This window comes from Muntiacus reevesi, chromosome 7 (assembly GCF_963930625.1).
Source record: "Muntiacus reevesi chromosome 7, mMunRee1.1, whole genome shotgun sequence".
Lineage (NCBI taxonomy): Eukaryota > Metazoa > Chordata > Mammalia > Artiodactyla > Cervidae > Muntiacus > Muntiacus reevesi.
In genome coordinates this window covers 94,865,851-94,871,375 of record NC_089255.1, presented here as the reverse complement: position 1 = coordinate 94,871,375, position 5,525 = coordinate 94,865,851, and the positions used below count along the sequence as shown (strand labels likewise).

The 5,525-nt window shown below is 39.8% G+C and overlaps 1 non-coding gene across 1 annotated transcript; it reads right to left on the bottom strand.

Moving 5' to 3' along the window:
* Positions 1-1,464: 1,464 nt before the first annotated feature.
* On the bottom strand, positions 1,465-1,536 carry TRNAC-ACA (transfer RNA cysteine (anticodon ACA)). Its single transcript has one exon. It is a non-coding gene; the product is annotated as a tRNA-Cys (tRNA).
* Positions 1,537-5,525: the final 3,989 nt, after the last annotated feature.

Here is a 5,525-nt window from a genome sequence, read left to right as displayed (position 1 = left end):
TACTGTACACGTTTCTAAGATTCAGCCTTGGTCGAGAATCTGTGTTACAGCTCTTTATAGAAGCATCATTCTTGGCTTTACTTCATTTTTCTCCAAGGCCACTCACAATGTTTTCGTAAGGTCAAAGTCAGTGCAAATGGAGCTCCAGCCTGAAGCAACAAAACACAGGGTCTGGCTGTGTTTGTATTCCAGACCTGTCAAAAGGGACTTTCACCCAAAGCTGCCCATTCTCTTAAGTCAATCAACAACCTCCTCTCTGGGTCGATAAGAAGAGCATCGCTTGGCTGGAGGTACGGCTTCCCGCTTGCTCCATATGTGTTTATAATCACTGCAGGCTTGCATTCAATTCATATTTCCTCCAGAAAGAGGATCCCTTCAAACTGAAAAACTTGGCAGTTAGCTCCTGACTTCCTATAATCCTATCTATTATTCTGATGACTGGATTTTGGTTTATAGGTAAAGAGCAGCAGCTATAATGATTAACTCCTTTGTTTCCTTAATGGCATCATGCATTTAATCCAGAAAGTTCTGCATTACAATCTGATGGATTTGTGCCTACAAACACTGTTGCATAAGCAAATCCTCCCTTGCCCAAAATATCCCCTGTATATCTGGATCCCAGTCATCCTCCCTGTAAGCTTTCTGGACTATCTCATCTCACACAGTTATCTCCCATTTAATGACCATAGCTCTTTCAGCACTGGCATTCACTGGGCAATGAGTAAACTCTTTTTTTAAAAAGCATTATTTCTAATTAGACCATAAATTCTGAGAATGTAAGAGTGCAATTCCCTACTCTGTCTTGCTTAGCATCTTCTCATGCAGAATAAATGCTCCATGGGAGACCTACTCACACCATGTTGCTCTAAAAATTATGCACTTCCTGTAACAAAACTTTTCTGTAGAATTTATTGCCACTGACTGAGTTCCATGTAAAGTTTGTGTAGTTTTGATTCAGACAAGACCAGAGCCTGAAAAATCTCTGTTCGTTAGTCTCATCATCTTGACAATAATGTCCATTTCCATGCTCATGAGGATCTGAAATCTTTTCTAAGTTGGGGGGGGGGGGTGGTATCCAATTCTTAAGAGTCTATGTGGGAAGCATGAAGCTTCTTTCTATTAGAGAGCTGAAGAAGAGCGAATACTTTCTTCCTCCTGACTCTGGTCCAACAACCAGGGCATGGGTTATCAAATACCTTCACCTATCATTCTGGATCCTCAGTGGGTGCCAATGAGATGAAGGAACAACTGATGATGAATTCATTGCATAGTGTTATAGGGCAGCTGGGGTGATTTTCCAGAACTTAGGGGCATGAAAGTGGAAGAAGACAAAGAAAGTGAAGTTTCTCAGTCATGTCCGACTCTTTGCGATCCCATGGACTGTAGCCTACTAGGCTTCTCTGTCCATGGGCTTTTCCAGGCAAGAGTACTGGAGTGGGTTGCCATTTCCTTCTCCAGGAGATCTTCCCAACCCAGGGATTGAACCTGGGTCTTCTGCATTGTAGGCAGACGCTTTACCATCTGAACCACCAGGGAATTTTGGAAAAGTCTCTAGGGGCCCGAGTGTCGAGTAAAGGGGCACGCTTACCCTGTGGGGTAAACTTTGCTTTGGGTCTCACATCTAGACTTTCTTGTTTTCTGTCCACTTTTTAGAGTAAGTTCTCCCAGCTTTCTGGCCAACTGCTTTGCTGTTTAAGTTAACCATACTTGGCTTCCTGGGCTGGCGCTGACAAACATGCCTGCTTATATCCATTTAGTAAAATGAGATAATCACATCTACCTCCTTTCCATCTAAATGAAATACTATTTATAAAATACCTAGCAGGCACCTGCATCACAACAACAAATCAGTTTTGTTATTATTTGCCAGTTTTTATGTCCTTATTCAAAATGTAGCTATTCAAAATAGCTGCTTTCTATGCATCAAACTGCTCCTTTAGGAGTCGGCAGATAATTTTCTTTATTGTTTAATCATATCCTTATACTGCTTCCACCAGCCCTGCTCACGTTTGGCTCGAGCCAGCCTGTTTCATGGGAGCCGTTTGGCTGCGCTCACCGCTGGCCAAACACACCTCCTTAGCCCAGTGGGGCCGTGGAGCTTCACTTCCATGGCACTGTCGTCACAGCTCTGGCCATGAATATTCATCATAGCCTAGAAGCGATGCTAATGAAACAATGAGATCTGGAGTACGTGTGACTACTGCAGGAAGTCAGACCAATGAATTCCCCAAATCCTCATCTGAGAGTTACCCATCTCCCCTGCAATGTTCACACTATTTTCTCTGTAGCCCTCAGAGAGCATGATGCAGCTTCTACTTTAAATTTTAGTTATCTGAAATTATTTGTTAATCTGTTTTTAATTGAACTCTAATCTCTTTAGGGTTGAATCCTTAGCTGTATCACATTATAATACATACAGTGCTTATAATCAATGATATATTTGCTTGACTGAATACGTTAATAATTACTTAAAAATTAATGTGATTGGCAATTACAGAGGATTATGTTGAAATATTGCTGCGATGCTCAGCATATTTCCTAATTTTTCCCCTTAATATTATATCCATCAGAAATCTGAATATGTCTCTTTGTGGCCAATAAATTGAAAATTTAAAGGAAATATCCAAATTCCTATAAAATGCACCACATGCAAATTGAATCAAGTTAAAAGAAAGAATGCCTGGATATCTGTATAACTATAAAAAATATTGATCAATAACCAAAAACCTGTCCATGATGAAAACACAATATTTGGATGACTTTTACCAATGAATTCTGAGGTCATTATTTATAGAAAGTAAATTGGCTACACAGAGGAATTTACTCTAAAGATAATAAATAAAAAGTAGCTTAGAGTGGTAACTGAACATTAGGTCAAGATGCGAAAATAAAATGTATCTCTGTACAACAGCAGTGAATAGAAGAGCTAATCTATGAAGAATAGGCCAGATACTAAAACCAGTTAAAGTGCTTAAAAAGCTAACAAAATACATGTGTGTGCAGCAAAGTAACTGCAAAAGGTAAAAATGACACAAACAAATGAGAGCTTTCTCATGATCACATATAAACGTGGACTGATAAATTGTATTAATAATTGCCCTTTCTCCCTCAATCACTTCATAGATTTCATTCAATTTCAATAGCAATCAATCATGGTTTTGAGGATAAGCTGAGTATAAAAGATATTGAAAAGAACAAACCCCAAGGATCAGTTCAGTTCAGTCGCTCAATTGTGTCCAACTCTTTGTGACCCCATGGACTGCAGCACGTCAGGTTTCTCTGTCAATCACCAACTCCCAGAGCTTGCTCAAACTCAAGTCTACTGAGTCGGTGATGCCATCCAACCATCTCATCCTCTGTCGTCCCCTTCTTCTCCTGCCTTCAATCTTGCCCGGCATCATGTCTTCTCCAAAGAGTCAGTTCTTCACATCAGGTGGCCAAAGTATCAGAGCTTCAGCTTCAACATCAGTCCTTCCAATGAACACCCAGGACTGATCTCCTTTAGGATGGACTGGTTGGATCTCCTTGTGATCCAAGGGACTCTCAAGAGTCTTCTCCAACACCACAGTTTAAAAGCATTAATTCTTTGGCAATCAGCTTTCTTTATAGTCCAAATCTCACATCCATACATGGCTACTGGAAAAAGCATAGCTTTGACTAGATGGACCTTTGTTGGCAAAGTAATGTCTCTGCTTTTTAAATGTTCTGTCTAGGTTTGTCATAACTTTTTTCCAAGGAGCAAGCATCTTTCAATTTCATGGCTGCAGTCACCATCAGTAGTGATTTGGGAGCCCAAGAAAATAAAGTCTGTTTCTGTTTCCATTGTCAGGGAAAAATATTACCCGTTACTTAGCCTGAGTTTCCTTTAAAAAAAAAAAAAAACTGATGACCTAATGTTTTATTAGTGGGTATAGTCCCAGATAAACAAGGGTGAGGGAACCGTAGAAGTGTGGCAGGGAAGAAGTAAAAACATTTAACAAGATCAAGATCAAGATTACTGCATGAGCCACCACTGTCTGGAGTGAAACAGCAAGAAAGGGCAAGCCAACATTTGTCCCAGCTTCCCTGATGTGTTAATAGCTGCTACCACCCAGCATTTTCAGGTGAACACAAATAAATCTCAAGGTCCTAAGAGCTGGCATGAATAGGAACCTATACACAATGCCAGAAGGATTACGATTTGGTATAACCACTTTGGAAAATAATTTTCTACTATTTTGCAAAGTTTAACATTTGCATATCAATTTGTGTATCCCTCGACTCCATGTGTAGGTATAAAAACACTTATTCTTGGGCATCTAGAACCAGGTCAAAGGTTGCTCTTAAGAGAATGGTGTATGAAAGCAAAATAATGGAAATGCACAAACAGCAACTAAAGCTATAATGAAGAAAATGCGCAGGTTCTTGCTGTTGTTCAGTTGCTCAGTCCTGTCTGACTCTTTGTGACCCCACGGACTGCAGCACGCCAGGCTTCCCTGTCCTTCCCCATCTCCCAGAGCTTGCTCAGACTCATGTCCATTGAGTCAGGGATACCATCCAACCATCTCATCCTCTGTTGTCCCCTTCTCCTCCTGCCTTCAATTTTCCCCAACATGAGTCTTTTCCAATCAATCAGCTGTTCTCATCAGGTGGCCAAAGTATTGGAGCTTGAACTTCTGCATCAGTCCTTCTAATGAATATTCAGAATTGATTTCCTTTAGGACTGACTGATTTTATCTCCTTGCAGTCCAAGGGACTCTAAAGAGTCTTTTCCAACGCCACAGCACAAAAGCATCAATTCTTCAGTGTTCAGCCTTCTTTATGGTCCAACTCTAATATCCACACATGACTACTGGAAAAACCATAGCTTTGACTATATGGACTGTTGTTACCAAAGTAATATCTTTGCATTTTAATACATGTCTAGGTTTGTCATAGCTTTTCTTCCAAGGAGAAAGATGTGTTTTTTTTTTTTTTTTCTTTTTTTTTTAAATTTCATGGCTGCAGTCATAATCTGCAGTGATATTGGAGCCCAAGAAAATAAAGTCTGTCATTGTTTCCATTGTTAGATTTCATATAGTATGGTACCAGTATTACAAGCCTCAAAACAAGCCTGTCATGAGGTATATATGGAAATACTGTGAACATAAAACAAGTGAATAGCAGATTCTTGTTAAGTTTTTTCTCCTCAGGAAAATGAAAAGTGGTGGGATATGGACGTAGCACTCAAGTGTGTATACAGGAATGTAATTGATAGCAGTCTAATTCCGCAGAAGAGTGTTGTTTATATGACATTCATTTTGGCACTATGACTTAGTATTGACATACAGATGTATATGCACACACACACATATAGTGTATAGAGAGCAATTTATTTAATAAAAATAAAACTAAAAATAAGAATTGCTTTCTTGAAAGACACTGAAGTGGGCATCTTGTGACGCATACGATGACCTTTAGGCTGTGTCTTTCTAACCCTCCTGACCTCCTCCCAGTGTAGACTGCTAAGCCAGGTCTACAATTTGGGCATCACACTTTGAAAAAGA